Source organism: Ictidomys tridecemlineatus, chromosome 1 (assembly GCF_052094955.1).
Source record: "Ictidomys tridecemlineatus isolate mIctTri1 chromosome 1, mIctTri1.hap1, whole genome shotgun sequence".
In the NCBI taxonomy this organism is placed as follows: domain Eukaryota; kingdom Metazoa; phylum Chordata; class Mammalia; order Rodentia; family Sciuridae; genus Ictidomys; species Ictidomys tridecemlineatus.
The window spans coordinates 113,494,116-113,514,644 of NC_135477.1; the positions used below are offsets into that span (position 1 = coordinate 113,494,116).

At 37.0% G+C, this 20,529-nt stretch overlaps 1 long non-coding RNA gene across 2 annotated transcripts in view; it reads right to left on the reverse strand.

Annotated features, from left to right (window-relative positions):
* The window catches only part of LOC110598342 (uncharacterized), a 234,718-nt gene that overhangs the window by 203,004 nt on the left and 11,185 nt on the right, over positions 1–20,529 (reverse strand). Inside the window, exons 1-3 of one of the 2 annotated variants that reach the window (XR_013437290.1) lie at positions 18,077–18,146; positions 16,397–16,506; positions 1,835–2,100 (exon numbers count right to left, since the gene is read on the reverse strand). This is a non-coding gene — a long non-coding RNA (uncharacterized LOC110598342). Of the gene's footprint in view, positions 1–1,834; positions 2,101–16,396; positions 16,507–18,076; positions 18,147–20,529 lie in introns of those variants that run through there. The other variant, XR_013437312.1, reaches the window with a different exon arrangement.

Consider the following 20,529-nt stretch of genomic DNA (forward strand, 5'->3'; position numbering starts at 1 on the left):
AAGAGGGCCTAGAGTAAAATAGAATGAATAAATATCCATAATAAAGAATAAGGAATAATGTGTTGGCTATAGAAACATAGAGAAGAATCTCCGAAACAGAATATTTGCTTCAGCTCCGTCTTAAACGATTAATAGAATTTAGGCACTGGGGAGGTATATTAGTTTCCTATTACTGCTATATAAAATCCACCACAAATTGAGTTGCTTAAAACAACAAAAATTGCAGTAATGGAGGTCAGAAAGCTAAAATGGGTTTTACTGGACTAAAATCATAGTGTAGGCAGATTTGCATTTCCTCTGGATTCTTTAAGGAAAATCGGTTTTTTGCTTCTAGAGGTTGCATCATTACTTGGTCCGTGGTCCCTTCCCAGCAATGCCATCACTCAGACTTCTGCATCTGTCATCACGTTACCTCTTACTCTAACCCTCTCTCCCTCCTATAAGGATCCTTGCAATTTCATTGGCCCAAGTGGATAATCCAGGATAACTCGCACATCTCAGTATCCTTAGCCTACCCACATCTGTCAAGTATCTTTTACCATTTAAGGTAATATATTCACAGGTTTCAGAGATTAGAACAAGATATCTGGTGAGGAGGGAGCATCTTTCTGCCACCACAGAAGAAGAGGTCCAGGCCAAGGCAGTGACCATTGTAAAGCCCTAAGACATGGAGAATAATGAATGTCAGTGAAACTATGAACTGACAAGCTGGGATAAAGGGACTATGGCAGGAGTGTTGAGATGGGGTTCAAGGGGACAGAAAAACTAGGCCAGGAAGAGCCTTGCATTCCAGATCAAGGAATTGGAGTCCATGAGGAAAGCAATAAGTAGCCATTCATGAATTCCAAGCAGGGACCTATCATCCTCAGATTTTCCTTCTAGAAAAATCATTCTGGTTAAAGTATATTGCAGAATACATAAATCCTAATGAAGTTGTGAGATTTGAAAGGAAGGAAACAACAGGAGAGGCCGTTTTTATGATCTAGGTAAAAAAGTGATTCTAGCCTGAACTAAGGCAACAGATATAAAGAGGAGTGATGAATTCAACAAAAAGCACGGAGTTCCTAATTATAGGATGTGATAGAATCTAACATAGAAGCAGAAGAGAACAACGTTGAGAATGATAATCAGGTTTTCATCTCAGGTGACTGCATACATGGTGATGCCTCTCTTAGTGACTTCACTAAGTTCCAGGAGGGGTGATTCAGGTTTCAGATGGGTGTGGATATTAAGTTTCATTTCAGTCCCAATATGGTGCTCCTTCATTCCTGCCTTTCAATTTCAACATCTACCTACATGATGCCAAATGGTTGGAATTAGTGGAATGTTCAACAGTTCTCCTATGCAAAGTGCTACTTTGTGTGTTACTTTGACTTTGACTTCAACCAGTACAGCTTTTTTTGGGGGGGGGGGGGCTTATTTCTTCAGATGATAAATTACCCCGGGAAAATGTATGTGGGTTGGGGATGGTATACTGGATCTTTGGCATTTCAACAAGATCCCATACTTCAACACTGAGGCCCTTGCTCTCCCAACTCCCTGGAGTGCTGTGCTGCTCACACACCCACAGCTTAGCCTACCCCATGAACTGCCCCAAACTACCTCATCAAGATTACATCCCCAAGGCAGCCCACTCCAGTAACAAGTCCAGGCAGGAGTACAAAAGGCCCAGTCCTCTGGCTTCATTTTAAGACATCTCTGAAGTAGCTTCACTATTCTCTTGGGGTGTGCTGAGGATCTTTGCAACTGAGTCATAGTTCAACTGCCCCTCTTACTCAGCCCTAATTTCTACTTCTTGGCATGGCACCAACACTTAAGGAGATGAAATATTCACCACAATTGCTTGAGTTCTAGGGTGTCCCCTTCTCACATGCTGATGGAGGAGGAAATCGTAGATGGCATAGCTGGGTCTGTAGGCACAAACCAAAATTGGACTGCTGCTGCACTTTTAGAATGGCACTGAAAGACATCAGTGAGGGAATCCTCCCAGTGGAGTTTCAGGTGTCGCTCCTACTCATCCACTGTATGGACAAAGAAACAGCCTGTGACGCTAGATTGCAGGCAGTGACAAACAGCTTGCTTGGCTGGTTGATCAGGAGCCTGGAAAGAGAAAGATTGAAAAAGATCAGAGACAATGAAGCAAAGAAGTGTATGGATATGAGAATGGACATATAGTCTGAAGACCTTTGTATCCTTTGTTTATACCCACTAGATCATCCACTCCAGAAGAGGCACTAATTAACAAAATAGACAAACTCTATCATCAGCCACCCCAATGCTAGAGCAATATTGACATGAACAGAGAAGACACATTAGCAGGAATGGAAAATACGATGGTTCAAACATCACAGAGATCCCATTCACTAAAACTCATCTAATTAATCTGCTCCTAAGTGGACAATCTGAGAGCAACAAAGACTAAAACCAAGCCCCTACTATGATGTTATCCCTTGTAGAGATAAAACATCACACAAGTCAATTACAATGGAACCCTTCCATCCTGGAAGAAGTAGTATAAAAGTTGATTCTAGGATAGGAAGAAGTTCAATAAAATAGACTTACAAGTAAAGAATGCTTCATCTCTTCAAGGAATAGTGTCATACCAGGAGCTCAATATCAGTCTCTGCTACTGGAGGCAATTCAGGCAATTTCCCTGGAACTGTCCGAAGGGGAAAGCTTCTATAAGGACAGATAGCAGGAGTCTCACTGTATTTTAAGTTACTACACAATCACATTGGGTTTTTTAAGCCAAGTGATTATCTATCTCAAGAAAGAAATTACTTTCCATAAGGACCCATTTATTTTAAAGCAAGTGGAGCCTGTCATATGTTGCTTGCCTGTAACTTCAGTGACTTGGGAGGCTGAAGCAAAAGGGTCACAAGTCAAGGACAGCCCCAGCAATTTATTCAGACCCTGTCTCAAAATAAAAAATAAAAATGTCTGATGATGTAGCTCAGTGGTAAAGTGTCTATAGGTTCAATCCTCAGTGTTTTTTTTTTTAAAGCAAATGGACAAGTTCACTAACTATGACATGAGAAGAATACAGTGACCCTTGGGTTAAGATTTGACTCTTCCTGGGCTGGGGTTGTGGTTCAGTGGTAGAGCACTTGCCTGGCACATGTGAGGCACTGGGTTCAATCCTGAGCACCACATAAAATAAATAAATAAGTAAATAGATAAGATAGATAGATAGATAGATAGATAGATGTATTGTGTCCATTTACAACTATATATATATATATACACACACTCTTCCCATCAGGTAAGCCACCTTGACCAATAGAGTTGCATAGAGTTGCCACTGTACTAAAGGGAATATAGAATGAATAGTAAAGGAGGGAGGTGATGAGTATCAGTTGTAGCCCTGAGACCAGGCATTGTGGCTGGGTCTAGAGTTCATCCTACAAACCCTTCTGCAGTCATTGGAATCCTGGCAGAGTCACTTCCAGATGAGATGAAATTATTATACAAACAAGTGGATTTGAACAGCATCTCCTTTCAAGGACTGAGGCTCTCATTTCCTACCTGCTGGGTATGTAGTCCAATGGTAGCCAATAGCTGAACCCATCCCCAGGTATTGCCCTTGGCTACAGGAAGCTGCTTTGCCCAGGGTTACACTCACATTAAATCACTAGTCAATGAGGGGCTACAAAAGCCTGAACCACTTGCCTCAATCAAAGACATCTATAAAGAGCCATCCCAGTTTGACTGCTCCACAGAGGATTGGCTGAGGCTTTTTGCAACCACATTGCAGTTCATCTTCTCCCTTTATACAATCCAGCTTCTCGCTTCTCACTAAAAGTGTCATTTCCAAGTCCATTCCCAATAAACCAGTTGCTCACAAATCTCAATTCCAGAGTCTGCTTCCCATGGAACCCAAATCATAATGGTTGGCTTCTTTTTTTGTGGTGTTTTAGCACAATTCAACCTATCACAAAGTCTTCTATACATGCATAGTACTGCATAAATAAAAGATCCAAATTGTTTAAGCTTGGAGTATTCATACTTTCAGTATTATAAACAAGAACAGTTACTGAGCCTATGGTTATAACCCCTATGCAAATCTAAAGCTATTTACACATTTGTAACATACCTGCAAGACCTCCAAAGAACAAGGTATATTCTGTCTAGATCACAACCTAACATGTTTTAGAAATAACTTAGTACACATCATATACTCTTGCAAATATTTGCAAGAATAGAGTCTATTTAATTTTTTTGCTCATTATTCTTTATCTATCTTGGCTTCCGTGCTTGGAATACTCTTTGGTTTGTAGACAGTGGCTCTTATGCCAAAGAGGAACCTTTGGCTTGTAATTTCCTACTATTATGTGGTAAACATTTCTTAAAATAGATCTTTAAAATGTGTTACATCAGAGAATCTTCTGTTAATAGAAAATGATGTTTCAGATGGAGCTGTATTAGAGATAAGAATTTAAAGACCAGACATGGTGGTTTTCCAGATTCAACTTGCTGGATAATTCTGTCTCAATAACCTGAATTTCTTCATTTTAATGTCTCACGTTTTTAAGAGTGACATGAAACTAAAAATTTTATATTTTCAGTTTGCCTGGTACTGTTACTATTACTACTGGGATCTCTATTTAAAAGTGCCAAGGCTTTTCTCAAAATTATCAGAGTCAAAACATAAGTCTTGACTTCTTTTCCCCTCTACCAAAAGTAGGGGAAAGTAGAAGAAAGTAGCACTACCATCTACCTTGTTGATTAAGTCAAAACTCTAGGTAGTTCATCCTTTCCCCACTCCAAAAATGATCCCTCACCAAGGTCTGTCACCTCTGTCCCTAAAATACATCCTGAAGCTGACTATCATCACTGTCCTCATCCTTGTCAAGCTCCCATCCTTTCCATCTTGTAATGACCTCCTAACTGGTCTTCCTACCTCCATTTCTGTCCCCTTCGGAACACATAACAATCAGAGCAAAAATATCTTTAATGTAAATTAAAACACATTATGATACCACTTGTTTACTAATGTTTCCTATGGATCATGAGATAAACTAAAGACTTCCTATCAGAGGCTCCAATCCGCTGTACCATCTCCACCCTCTTGTCCTCCAGAGCTCCTGTCACCTTCTCTTCACCTTCTAACTCCAGACACTTTGGCTTTAGTTGCTATTGTACTTTTCGCTCAAATATGCCAATTTCCTTTCTGCCTTGGAACTCCTGCTCCACTCCTTCTGCCTGGACTGGCATGGTTTCTTGCTATTTGCTGCATCTCATCCTCCATCTAAGCTCAACTGTAGCTCCTCAGAGGCTTCCTTGATCAATTTCAATGACTCTGCTTCTCTTCCCAGCTACTCATTAACAGCTTGCCCTGTTTTATTTTGTACAGAACTTCTTACTATCACTTATTCTAATTTTATATTTACAGTTTATTCCTTACTGGTACAAAAACGGGAAACTTACCTGGTACTTTGTGGTGAATATTTTTACCATACCTAAACAGTACTTGGTGTTCATTAGATATTCGCTGAATGGATATATTAACAATATAAATAAAGATATATAAATATGTATCAATATATTTACGAAATATAATATAAAAAAATATAAATAAGTATATACAGGAAAGTATAATATGTATGAGAAGTACTTTGGCATTATACAGAGAATGAGCTTCGGATCTACTGAAATGTGTACTAAATTAAAGCTGAAAAATACGTTCAACTTCACCAATCATCAGGGAAATGCACATCAAAACCTATACATGGTTATGAGATAACCACCCACCCTTATTAGAATGGCTATTAGCAAAATGACAACAAAGAACAAGGGTTGGTGAGAATGTGAAGAAAATGGAACCTTATCTACTGTAGGTGAGAGTGTGAATTGGTATAGTCATTATGGAAAACAGTATGGAGGCTTTGTAAAAAAAAATAAAATAAAAATAAAACTACCATATCATCCAGTAAACCCACTTCTTGGGATTGATTCAAAAGGAAATCAGTATGTCAAAAAGATATCTGCCCTCCAATGTTCATTGTATCATTATTCACAATAATCAAGATTTGAAGAAAATCACACACACACACAAGGCACAGTGGTATACACACATAATCCCAGCTACTGCCTGGGAGGCTGAGGCAGGAGGATCAGAAGTTTGAGGCTGGCCTCAGCAACTTAATGAGATCCTGTCTCAAATAAAAAATAAGAATTTTCCGAATTCTAGGACAAATACATTTTCTCACATTTTAAGTTTTTACAGTTATTGGAAACCATGGGTTCATTTAATTAAAAATGTTTCTTGAATTCTCAATATTCAAGTAAATATTTATTGTTTAATTGATTATAAGAATAAATTTCCTGCCTTGAAAACAACTGAACACAAGTGTGGGACAGAAGAACAGAATAATGGTAGAGTCAGGGATCATAGAAGAGCTTTCTCTGTGTTGATCTGACTCTGACAAGAAGATAAGGGACTGAATCCCTGGCTACAATTTCATTAACACCAAGCCCCAACCAACTGATTTAAATGATACCTTTGCCAGAAAGAGAAGAATAAATGTGAATGCAACTTCAACATTATAAATGAAAAAAATCTCACTAAATTGTAAAGAAAATTAAGGTGTTTGAATAATTATAGCTTTCTCCTGTGAATGTCTTTGATAATCTTATCAGTGTCCCTGAAATTTCCCATTTATACATCATTTACTTGGTTTCATTTTTTTAAGAAACCACTAATACTTAATTTTCATATTTAGGCAATGTTAACACCTATGAAGTGTAGAGTGAATTCAGGTTCACACTTCTGCTGCTATTAGTCAGGTGAAGAACATTTAATTAAAGCAGTGAGATTTAATAGTTTCTTATATTACACTTCTCTGTGATCTGAGCATACCTCAACCCTAAAGATAAAACTAAGTGCCATGGTATCAGAAGAAATCAGAATTAGCATTCTTCCTTTCCCTCATCTCCGTCACTTCTAAGTGGTCAAAAGGAAGCAGGGACAGATAAGCCTTCAGATTAACATAGAAAATAAACTGCATATATTTGTTCTAAGATAAATACAATACCTAGATCTTATGATACTAACAGGTTTTTTTTTTTTTTAATTTCGTGCCTGTTTGGTGTTCTCATTGGTGTTCTCCTCCTACAACACTGGTTGGAGAAGGATTTCCAAAGCCAGTCTTAGGAAGAAAGAGTATTATGATCAATTTAAAATAGGAGCCATTCAGTTAGACTATAGGACACAATTTAACAATACTAACTCAACATTTGCTTTTGGGTACCAATAATAAAACAGATACTGCTCTAAGTTCTAAAGTTTGGTTGGGTTAGTCAGCTTTCCCCTGCTGTGAAAATATACCTGACATAAATAACTTAAAAGGATGAAAGATTTAATTTGGCTCCTGGTTTCAGATGTTTCAGTCCATAATAACTTGGCCCTACCACTTAGGCTTGTGGTGAGGCAGATCATCATGGCAGAAGCACACGGAAGAGCAGAGGTGCTCACCTCATGGCAGCAAGAAAGCAGAGAAAGTTTCAGGGACAAAATATAGTCCCCAAGAGTATGCCTCCGGGGACCCACCTCTTTCAATGAGGTCTTACCTACCACAGAAGGGTTCCAGTAGAGGAACACCGAACAGCTCATGGTAACCAGGATTCAGAGAGAGAAAAAGAAATCAAGGCACTAGGGACAAAATGTAAACCCCAAAGCCACACCCACACTAAACTTCTTCCTCCAGCTAACCCCTATCTGCCTATAGTTATCACCCACTTATTCCTCTCAAATTAGGTTAGGACTCTCATAATCTAATCATTTTGCTCCTGAATTAACACAGCAGCTTTTTGGGACACCTTTTATCTAAACCATAGCAGATGAATTCATAGCTGAATGGACTATTGGGAAGTAATGGAAACTGTAGGAAGTAGGTTCTCACTGAAAGACTTTGGTTCGTGAAGGCATTCTAAGGCTTCTCTAGGCTGCATCTCCAAACCTTTCCAATTTTTCTCCCACAAATGAGTTCCAAAGGTTCCAAAGTAACACTTGGTCGGGTATGGTCACAGTAGTGTTTTCTCTTCTCAGTATCAGTTTTACATATTAGCGTGCTTTCCATTGCTGTAACAAATGGAAATGTTAAAATGCCTGTAAAAATTCCTGAGAAAACCAACTTAGAGAAGGAAAGATTTATTTTGGCTCATGGTGTCAGAGTTTTCAGTTCATGGTCACTTGGCTCCACTGATTCTAAACCTGTGGTAAGTCAAAATATCATGGAGGGATGTTGGTGGAGCAAAGATGTTCACCACATGGCAGCTAGAAAGAAGTAGAAGACAGAGACAGGGAGAAAGGGGCTGGGGACAAGATATTAGTCTTCTAAGGACCCACTCTCTTCAAGTAGGTCCTACCTCCTACAGTTCCCATGAATTCCAAATTACCCATTCAGCTATGAACCCATCAATGGATTGATCCACTTATGGGATTATAGCCCTCCTGATCCAATCATTTTCCAGAGCCCCATCTCTGAACATTGCTGCATTGAAACCGAGCCTCCAACACATGAGCCTTTGAAAGACATTTCAAATCCAAACCAAAACATTGGTCAATGAATAAAACATCAAAATCCTGCTCTTGTGGATTTTATATTCTAGTTTAAATGTTTTTACAATACCAAACATGTATATCTGATTTGTCAGACTCTGTTTTAAGTGAATTTTACATGTTTTATTATTTAACTTTCACAAGAATCCTACAATGTGGTGCCATTATTTCCTAGGGTCATGCAACAATTAGATGGTAAGACTAAATTTCTAGATAGTTTAGTTTTGGAGCCTGTGTATTAGTCATTCTCTATAGTGCGTCTTCTACACCCTGCTACTTCTCATTCTTAAGTACTGGACTACAATAAAAATAAGTTAGAAAAAGTGACTGCCCTCAATAATTCACATTCTGGACGAGGAAGACATACCAAACAAAAAATGTTATAATCTCAGATAGTTAGATAGTTAGAGTTACAGGTAAACCAGAATGCCTAAAAGAATAACAATATTATATAGGATGATCAGTAGCTTTTCTCTAAGGAAATAATAACTTAGTGACAGAAGGAACCAGAGGAAGGCATTTGGAACAGAGGGAACAAAAAATTCCAAATGCCCTGAGGCAGGGACTCTACTCAGTACTTCTATGGAAGTTGAATGTGCCAGTTGTAGGGTGAAAATGGGCAAGAGCAGTATGAGATCAGACCAGAGACAACATTTTCCTGTTCCCTTGTCAGATCCATGGCCAGATCATGGACAACACTGCAGGTCATGCTAAGGCGTGAGGATTTTATTCTCAGAGCAATAGGAAGACATTGGAGGATTTTAAATAAATGAAGACACAATTTAAGCTCGTAAATGACTCTAGGCAAAAGGAGAAAGAAAAAAATGAAAATCCCAAATTCTGGATTTTTAGCATTTGCCTTAATTTTCTTATTAATTAATTTTCATTTTCTCATGTTTGCATTTTCTAAAATAAGCTTAGTAGTGGGTGGGTTGTTATCATTCTACCCACACGTTTCCGGCATATGCTCATTAGCAGAAATGCTCCACCATGGAACTTTAGAGCAATTGCTATAAACTCTTTGAAGGATTATAAACAGAACCTGTTCCAAAAGTGGAGGAGTGAAAAATGAGGAAGGCTAAACTGTATTACAGTCAATACTGACACTGTCCTTAAAGAAGCACGGGGCTCCAAAGGCCATCTGGTTTCAGGCTGGGGTCTTTTTCATCTGTTTTGATTGCTGTCATCCATGTTGAGTTTTTGGTTTTGGTCTTCAACTGATTTGCTGAAATGTTATTCACTAGCTCTTTGTCAGGGCTAAATTCAATGGATTTAGAACTAGAAACACACAGTCACTGGCCTATTGGAACAGAGGCTATTGCCCCAGATGGAGGACCTGGAGACCTCAGCTCTGTCAGGGAATTCTTCTTGAGTTTCCGCATCCTGGAGAGGTTTAGGGATCCACTGAAGGAACCACATGGACAGGGGACATTGGTGTGGAAGGTTACTCAGGATAGTGGCTATTTATCAACTGGTGCAGAATAATCTGAGACTTAAACAATTCTCCTGACCATATTGACGTTCCTGCTGCACTGCCCTCTCTCCCAGACTCCGTAACTTAACAAAGAGCATTCTAACCTGGGTGTGTCCGACAGAAACAGGCAGAAGCTGGTTTCACATGAAGTTATGTCATTTCTCCCCTTTTAATACTTGGGCTGTTTACATAAGAACAATCAAATGTATTGGCTGGAAAATTCCCCTCACTGTGAGAGAGCAGACTGATTCCCATAATACATTTTTTCTGGAGTGGCTGGCTGGGGCAAACCAGCTCTGTTAGGAAAACACCACCCACCTCAGTCTGGTCAGCCTGAACCAGACTGTTGTCCTCATGCAGACACCAAGTAATACTACAATAGAAGATAGTTTGCCAGTGAATATAAGTTGGTTGGCCAACAACTCAGTAATAAGGGCATTGTATTTGGCATACTCATGGTTATTATTCTTGAATGCTGAGCAATACAGTACCAACCTTGGGTAGAAAATTAAGAACCACATATTTTTTTTCTCTCAGGCAGCTTTGATAAATAACACACTCCCATTTGAAATAATCAGTGCAATTCCTAATAAACTCAGACATCTCTCAATTTTTAAAATCTTTAAACTACATACCTTTTTACGTGGACAAGTGATTATGATTCATATAAACAAACATCAAATACAATGAAACATTTAAATCTGTGGAACACAAAGCAAATTGTATTTTTAATCCATTCTCATGGTGTTTTCAATACATTTTTGCTAGAGATCTCCCATACATCAAGACGATGTCTCCCTCTGGGATTCCTTCCGTCCTTTTTGCTCCCCCAATATTGATGGTGTTTTTCCATTTAAGAAAGAACTGAGAAGAACCATTTACATTAGCCTAATTTTAAGGTAACTCTTTAAACAAATATTTCCCTACCTGTCTAATACTTTTACATTAAAACCATTTTTCTCTTCTAAGAAAAATAACAAAAACCAATTTATTTTCAGAATAGTATAGAAAATTTGGTACCATATACTTTCCTTGTATCATTGTATGTTAGTTATATAAATATTATTGTATTCATTTTTAAATCATAACTTTAGTAGTCCATAGTGAGTTTCTATAAGGATTTCAGGCACCAAAAAAACATGCATATAGTTTTGATTTTATGTAAATTAAAATTATTTCTTTTTAGTTGTCAATCCAGGGTTTTTATTCAATTTAAATATCTGCTTCTTATTATTTTAATACCATAACAAAAATTTTAAGTGAAAACACATTAAAAGACCAAAGCCAATTTTAATGTCTAAACTATTTGAAAAATTGATTTTAAACATTTCAATCTATCATATTGAAATGAAAAGAACAATTAAGCAACTTCAGTTGCTTTCCAGACAAGACGCATTCATAGAGACTCCTCTAAATTGGTCTTTCAATTCCGTGACTCGCTTGAATACCAATTTTGAAATGAAAAAGAATAAAAGTGGTCATATCCTCCCTCAGTCACAGCCTCATCAAAACATAACGCAATCTCTAACTTAGACACCCCCAAATTAGCAAAGACGGTATTTGTCATAATTCAAGGTACATCATCTCCTAATACTTGCCCTAACTAAAATCCACACTTCCCATTCTATGCAACTTTCCTATAATTAGCTCAACACATAATCATGTCAGGAGCATCTCAGGCAATTGTCCAAGATGCATTGGTCTCGAATGGGTTGTCAGTACTTGCCTCACCAACATCCAGCTTCCCTCCTTCAAGCAATAGCCCCAAAACTTTGTTTGGGTTTCTACCCTTTCTTCAATCTCAACCTCTGAAGCTACTCTATACCAATCAGCACATCATTCTTTCCTGGCCATTGAATTGGTTCAAGGGTAGGATGTGAACAAAACTGTTAAATCAGTGAAATTCAGATCTGTCGTGGGAGCTGCCTGACAAAGCTCACTCCTGCTTCCTGGATATATCCTGAGATGAGGACGATCCTGGAGTCAGTGCCACTTTTTTATTTGTTTGTTGTTTTTTGTTACCACCACTAGTACTAAGAAAGGAAGCAGCACAGAAGAGGCAAACATGGGAGTGGAGAAAAAACATGGGCATGATTTCAGTCCTAGATTCATTCATTTCTCCTTGCTTCAGTCAGCGTTAGCTGGTTCTATCCCACCTGGAATGGAAAATGTCCTACCTGCACAAGTCTGTTAAGGCCATTGTATATTTCTGACTAGTGAAATCATTATTAACACCAAAAGTCAACAAGATTTGTACATTTAGTGTGAATCTTAAAAGTGTGACTTAAAATCCTAGTCTCTAAAGCCAAAGTCCTTAGGATTACAATCATCATGTTACCACCTGGTGGTTCTTTCCCCGTGTGCTCTTCCAGCTGTCCTTCTCTGCAGTTTCCTAATCTGTGAAAATGCCTAAAAAGTAGTGTTGAAAGCAGTTAGTGGGCTTTCGCACAAAAATTATTTGTTTTACCATACACTGGGGGCTTTCAATCTCAGCTAGTCTCATGGTATTCTTATAATATGTTTAAGCAACCTTTTCTTTGTCTTTTAACCTCTAACCACTCACCACAGTGATTATTCTAAATATTCTTTGACTCTCTGAGGCCCCTCCTCACCATTACCAACACCATCCTCCTCCAATTCCATAAACTTCTTTAGGTTCCTTCCCCCATTCCTCATTACCTATAAACCTTCAAATTTTTGATAGTTACCTCTGCCTGGTATGCATGTATATGTGTATGTGTGTGTGCATGCACATGCTCATGTGTGACTATAGTTATGCTGTGTGTATAAACTTATATTTGTATGTCTGGAACCAATTTCATCATTTTCTAATATTTTATATTCCAAGTATTCATTGGGGTGACCTGGATGTCAGATTTTATGGTAATCATAATAACAACCTCAGTTTACATTTATTGAGTGTTTACTATGTGCCAGGCACTATCCTAATTGCTTCATGTTTATTAACTTGTATAATCCTCTTAACAACCTAGGAAGTAAATACTATTATCCTCACTTTATGGATAAGGAAACAGAGGTACACAGAGGTCAAGGTCAACCCTGAGGAGATGGTGGAGCTGAATCTGACTGACTCAGAACCTATGCTCCTAACTGCTATGTCAGAGTGCCTCTTAAAATTAGACTCCATGAAGACATTGTACGGAAACAAATTCTTACACTGAAGTAAGAAGTAACATTACAGTGTATAAATGGCTTTCATATTAAAATGCCCTATTAAGTTAATGGTTAAGTTACTATTATTCTATTTTACAAATGCAGAAAAAAAATTCAAAGATTAATGAGCTTATTTACCCAAGGTCATTAAACTAATGAATGGTGAACCCACATCTCCATCCAAGCAAAAGAAATTTAGATCAGAAAATTGCTTTCCCATGGGCTCTTTCTATAGAGATAAATGTTTGTAACTTTCATAAAAATAGCTGGTCCTACTCATTCTCTGTAACTTTATAGCATTCAGTGGCAGCCTCTGGGCTATCTGGGGGACATCAGCATTAATGATGAATTAATATCATAATTTATTTTATTTTTGCTCTTCAAATTGATACCATAGCCTCTGCCGAAATTGTTTTCCCTCTTTCTTCCTTAGTGCACTTTGACTTTCTGTGTCATTGTTCTGAGCCTGACTCCACAATCGTGAGTTGAACTGAAAGAGGACTGTGCAGTGAAGAGGTCAGCAGAGAAGGTGAGTCCCACCAATGCCTCCGTTCACCTCTACATTTCCTTTTCAAGTAAGAGGTAGAAATGATGTGAAGTCAATCTTTGCTGTTTTTTTGTCAAAGATAATACAACTCTAGTTTATTAGACTCTTGATTCTATAAAGACTAAAACATCCCCAAAACCAACAAACAAAATGAAATAGCTATTTGTTGTGGGTTGAATTGCATCCCTCCAAAAACTATGTATAAATCCTGGTCCCCAGTGTCTCAGATGTGACTTTATCTGGAAATAGGTTGCTTGCAGATACAACCAGTTAGGTTAAGACAGGGTTGTTCTGCAGTAGTATGTCCCCTAATCTGGTATAACTAGTCTGGTGTTCTTATACATAGCACACCCACAAAAGAAGGAAGATAACCATGTGAGCACCAAAGCAGAGGTTAGGGTCATTTTGCTACAACCCAGGGCTGTGAGAAGCCAGAAGAGGGATTTTCCCCTAGAGGGAGAATGGTTCTACCAAGGTTTTGGTGTCTGACCTCTAGGCTCAGAATTTTAAAATAATAAATTTCTACTGTTTAAAGCCACCACCACCTTGTGGTACTTTGTTAGGACACGTTCCTCTTCTCTTCTCTCTCCTATTATTTCCACACTCAAAAAAATTTTAATACATATCTATCCTTCGAAAGAGAAAGAGAGATTATGTATTATACAAAATATAAGTGTATATCATATATTTTATGAAAGCATATTAATAACATCCAAATAAGAAGCTTTGAAATCAGGCATAAAGAAAACTCTGAAGATTTAGATATGTTTATTTATTATTTGATTTTTGACAGAATTAATAAAAGTGTAAATTTCCATTTAAATTCACACAATTGTCTCCACATTTATATATTTCATGGACCATCCAAGATGGGATCCAATGACAGTAACCAAGATGAAGTGCTTGATTAATCACTTTATATTTTTAAAAAACTCCTCTCCTATCCCCAAAACTATCTCCAATCTATTCTTCCTGTATTCAGTAATTTGCCTGTCAAGTTGAGATCAAAGAACTTTAGTATAGCCAACTAATAAAAATAGACACTTTTTATGTTCTGGATTTCAACTGTTTGATCTCTTGGACGTGCCCTTTAAACTCTAAGCTGATTTCTAGCACTATTATTCAACTTGCAATATCTTAAACCTGCCTCCATTTTATGATAGCTGCAACCACCCTATTTCTTCCCTCACATGGTCATCTTCTTTATGTTTCTCCATAAACAACAGTTAGATTAAAGCCCCAACTTACTCCAATGTGACTGAATCATAGCCTAATGACTATGTGAGTAAACTTTGCATCATTTTGACTAAAATACCTGACAAGAACAACTTAGAGGATGTAAAGCTTATGTTGGCTCGTGGTTTCAGAGCTTCAGTCTGTGCGTGGTTTAGAACATTGCTCTGGGCCCCAAATGAGGCAGCATGTCATGTCAGAAGGACTTGGCAGAGGCAAGTTGCTTCATTCATGCAGCAGAGAACGGGAAGTAGGGAAGGGACTGCAGGGAAGATTCCCCCAAGTAACTTACCTCCTCTGGTCACACCCCACCTGCCTACAGTTAGCACCCAGTCAGCCCATTCAAACTAGGATGCATTGATTAGGTGACAGCTCTCATAATCCGATCATTTCACCTCTGAACATTCCTGTACCAACACAGGTACTTTGGGGGATGCTTCATATCCAAACCATAACACTGGTTGTATCTGCAACCACCCTGTTTCCTCCCTCACCTATCTTTCTTTTAAGACTATCCAAACTTGACAGGATCACTGCAGTATGACTATGAGTGAACATGATGGACATTATGTCAAACACTCTTCAAATTTAAGTTGGCCTCCAAGAGTGCTGCCTTCTAACTTCATTTTTTTTCCAACTGTACAATATGAGACAGCTATTCAAATATATAAAATGTGTATTCTCTCTTGCTATAGCAAACAAAATGCCGTATATCCTTCTTTATACAGGCTAAACAGTTGGATTTTATTTGAAAACAAAACAAATGAAGGTCTTAAGCACTGGACTCATCAGTTCATAAATTCAAAATGGATCACTTGATCTCATTTCCACCCAAATTAGAAACATCTGGTAGACATCCTCTAACATTTAAATGGGTATTTTTAAATAATATTATTTAGTAGATTTAGATATGTTGTATGTATTTTGCAATATACACAGACAAGACTATCAAAGATAGTCTTGTCTGTGTATATTGTGTATAAAATATAACTCAGACAAGACTATCAAAGTACATTTCTCTTTTCCACAGGTAACAAACATTTTTCTGGCTAATTCAATGCCATTGTGCTACATGGTTGAAAAAGCTAGGCAAATAAAAAAATTTGGAGAATGTACTGGTCCTATCTTCAACACTGAAGCCTCCCTATGACTTTGTGAAAACAGTAATTTCCGTCTGGTTATGAATGCAAGTTGGGCTTCAGAGTATAACAAAAGTTTTGTCTCCTTCTCCTCTATGGGTTCCTGGTTCAGTATTGCATCCTGAAGTTGACAGTGACCCAGCACTCACTAAAAGCCTGCTTAAAACATCTGGAATTTGAGAGAGACTGCCCAGGGAAAGCACTTCCTCCTGGATTCTCCCAACTCTATCCCTACATTAAGTCAAGTCTTCAACAAGTGGAATACTTACACTTTATTATTTGAGCCCTTGAGGAATATCTTCACTGAGTAACGGTTTAATATCCTATCTTCAACCTTCAAAGAGGGCTGATTCAAGAAGGGTCAATCTGAATTATCTTTCTATAAGACAAAGGTGGAATTAAAGCCACTGTTTACATTATTATTTAAAGTCCCATGTACAAGAATCCACGTAAAAATTCTTTTTGAATTTATTTCTTGAAATACATTTTCTCCACAAAATAATGCATGTGCTTGCTTCTGAGTTAGACAATAAAAGTTATGTAACCAACTTATTTCCTTTTCCCTTTCTAAGCCAAAAATTTCAAGTCAATTCATTTCAGTAACCAACCAAAGAATTTGCTTATCTACCATATCCAATGACACAATTTTGTTCCTTTTAATATTTCTTATATGTAATTGTTTGTTCATCTAATCAATTGTTTTGATTGCATTTTATAAAAAACTTCAAATATTTATGATATAAGATGGTAATTCATCCTAAATATGAAAATGCTTCTCTACCATTTGACTTTTTACTTTAAAAAGAAGTTTAAGAGACCTTTCAAGGAACACATTAGTCTTCTTTTGAAGTACAATGACATTGGAAGAAAAAAAAATATTGTATTATACTAGCAAAGTAATGATGATATCTAGTATTACACCTTTAAAAAAATTCTGCCGTTTTGATTTGGATAATTCCCAGAAGTATACAAAATGCAAAAAGAGACTGAAGTTATATTCATGCTTTTTGCTCTTTCCACAGAGCATTAATAGCTTTTAGAATTGAAATTGTTTTATTAATTTGATTATGTTGAAGGAGAAATCCAAGACTCTTATGAATAATTCAGGTTTTTGTCAGATCCTAGAAAGCCTTATGGAAAGTACTGTTATACCTCAAAAATGCCCTCACAGTAGATGGTACATTTAATTTTCAATAACATTGATTTATAGTTTTATAAAGAAAAATAATAAATATAATGAATTACCCCCATATTTCCTGATCTCAGTCACTATAAAATAACTGCTGTAGTTTTACATTTCCAGTGTGAAATATTAAATGCATAAATCAAAACAAAATTATTTTTCTTCTAGAGAGAGACTGGTTCCTGAGACTGACAAATTCATTTTATTTTAAAATTAATGTTTTAAAGGAAAAAAAAATCCATTGAATCCCTACCAGTTTTAAAAAGGAAGAAAAAAAAAGAGCTTGCATTTTATATTATTTTTCCTGTGATGTCTTTCAAACAGGTACTATGTGTAAAAACTTATTAAGCTCCCTGCAACTGCAAACTTATCAGAAGCCAAATTGTACTTCCTTACATGAATCATTTTCCTTCCCGGCTTCCTTTCTCATGACGTTTCCTTTTTCCGTAATTGTTTTACCTTAAGTTACCACCCAGAGATAAGCTTCATCCACAATATGTTTCTCTAATGCCACCAGACTGGCATTCTTATAATTCAAATGTTCTCTTACAGCCACAACTAAGAAATCACGTAATGAGAAGAACATTATCAAATAAGAACAATTCAAGAGAGACACACAGTCTCAAATAGGCAGAAACAGATGCATTCACTTTACATTTTCTCAACTTCCTTGCCTAAATTTCATGGAGAGTGAAAAGCAGTATTTTGCATTCTTGATTAAAAAGAGTAAATCTAATTATAAGAATTCCTTTTCACATTTAAATACCTCTCGGTGGCTCAACATTCAACTGCAAGAAGCTTTCAGAAGGAATGACGAAGGCTGCCTTCCAAAAAAAAAAAAATGCCAAAACCTTGACAAAGAGTAACCCTGACTTACAAGGCCAAGAAAAAAAGAGAAAAAAAAGTTGTATCACCTAATGACCACGAGATGGGGAACCTAGAAACAACCATAACTTCAATGTTGTCTCAAAGGCTCAGTTAAATGACGAATTTAAATCAGCTTTTTTAAAAAGTCAAGTAATTATGTGATTCCTAAAATTTCAATATGTTTATGTGTCAATTATGAATACAATTCACTCATTAATTCTAAAACCAAATAAGTTTTATGTGCAGATCATTTAATTAAAAAAAAAAAGTCTGTCACAGGGCTAAATGCAAATTTGTATTAGAAACTTTTATCAGAAAAGAACCAATGTGATTAAGACACGGAATCGATGTCTTTATTTTAATCTTTACAATAACTCAGTAGAGTTTTAAGGTGGTGTGTTTTCTGGAAGAGTTTCATAAGGAAAAGACAGAATCTCTGGAGTCCTGAATTAACCGTCTGGCAAAGATCTGAACAGGCCTCCCTAAAAATAACAATGGACTGTAGACTTCATAAACATTTTCAGAAATTAAATAGCTGCTAACTTGTTCCATATGGAAGCAAATTCACAGAGTCCAACATGTTGTTCATTGAGATCATCATAACACATACACTCAAGGAAGAGGCAAAGTCATCCACAAAGTCATTCATGAGAAGCCAGAGGAAACAGACGGTCTTGAAACCTCTTTAAAAAATAAAAAAAAAACAAAGAGCACAGGGCTCTAAAAACCACATGATACTCTGGCTCTGAAACTCCCTAGACAGGCAACCTTTGGTTAGGCAATCTTTAAAGATCTGCAAATAGTGAGAAATAGTCTTTCAATAAGGGCACTAATAAATTTGCTAAATTTTTGAATGATAGTTATAAATGCTAAACCATAAATGAATTTATTTTTTTTTATTTTGTCCAAAAAGATAATATCTCATGGATAGGCTTCCATTATATACTTAAAACATGAGGAAGCATAGGGATTTTAAAATTGTGGAAATGATGACAAATTGATTGTATGCTTACAGAGATACTCAGTTATTCACAATGGCCCATTTGTCCTTTTACTCAGAATTCTAAGTAGTCCCAAGTAATTTCCCCCAACCTCTGTTTTTGTTTTTGCATCCTCCTCATATCATAAAAGACAATGAGAAGGCAGAGAACTAACAGCATACTGCCCCATCTGTTAGTCTGTTTACCAACGTTTCAGCCTCAGCTCATCTACACCAAGGGTTTATTCATCTCAACTTCATGTGAGTAAGTTGGAGAAATTGGTTTCCTCTGGTAGAAAACACTTAAACTTCAAAGGACTTCCCCTATATTCATACTCCTGATTTTCCCTTTTTGATCTTTACATCTGCTGTTGTATAGATTCAAAAACCACAAGATCTCTACCTCCCCTCTGACAATCCCAAACACATGGTTAATATTTAACATCCAGAACTTCATTTTCACTTTTTAATGCTTATAATTTTCAATGAAGCTGTCACAAGAAATAAAACTTAAAGAAAAGATCATATCAAATACATCTTTAAGACTAAATTTATTCTGGGTTTTATAATTTAAATCAAATTGATTTTTCTAAATAAAAGGAAGGTTAAATTTCTGGGGGCTGTTGCCATAGCAAAAAGTAATAGGAAAATCTATAGGAAAGCAGTTGAGGAAGTCTGGTGCAGCTGATTGCATTCACACTGGGGAGACGCAGCAGGGCCGTGGGGTTATTGCCTATATGATCATTAAGGTATGTTTGTTCTTGGATACCAGCAGAAGCAGAGGAAATACGTCTGAGGAGACGGGATAAGATAGATATGTAAATCCATGCAACAAAGATTTAAATTTCTCAGAATTAAAAAATTGCTATAAGTTAATGATTGGGTGTTTAGATCTGCAACCTAAGAGTTTAAAATTAATCTGTTTTAACATAATGATATGAAAATCAAGTGATTGGTCTTTGGCTTGGGTATGCAGAGTTGAAACAACTTCTCAGTGTTTTTTTCTCATTTTGTAAATAGTTGGAATAGATGGCCATTTGTAGCCAATCTGTATTGTTATTATGCAGGGGATTGAACCTAGGGTACTCTACCACCAAGCTATATTCCCAGCCCTTTTTATTTCGAGACTTGGTCTCTCTTGCTAAGTGGCTGAGTCCACTCTCAAACTTGGGATCCTCCTGCTTCAGCCTCTTGGGTAGTTCGTATTACAAGTGAATGCCACCATGCCCAGTTTATAGTATGTCATTTGAAGAGAGCACACTCTATCTTAAAATTTTATTTCCCCATCAACTGTTGGTACCTGAAATTTCATCATTAAAGGGTGGTTTTACATAGCAGTTTAGGGAGAGTGGTTACTTTTGGGAGACAGAAGA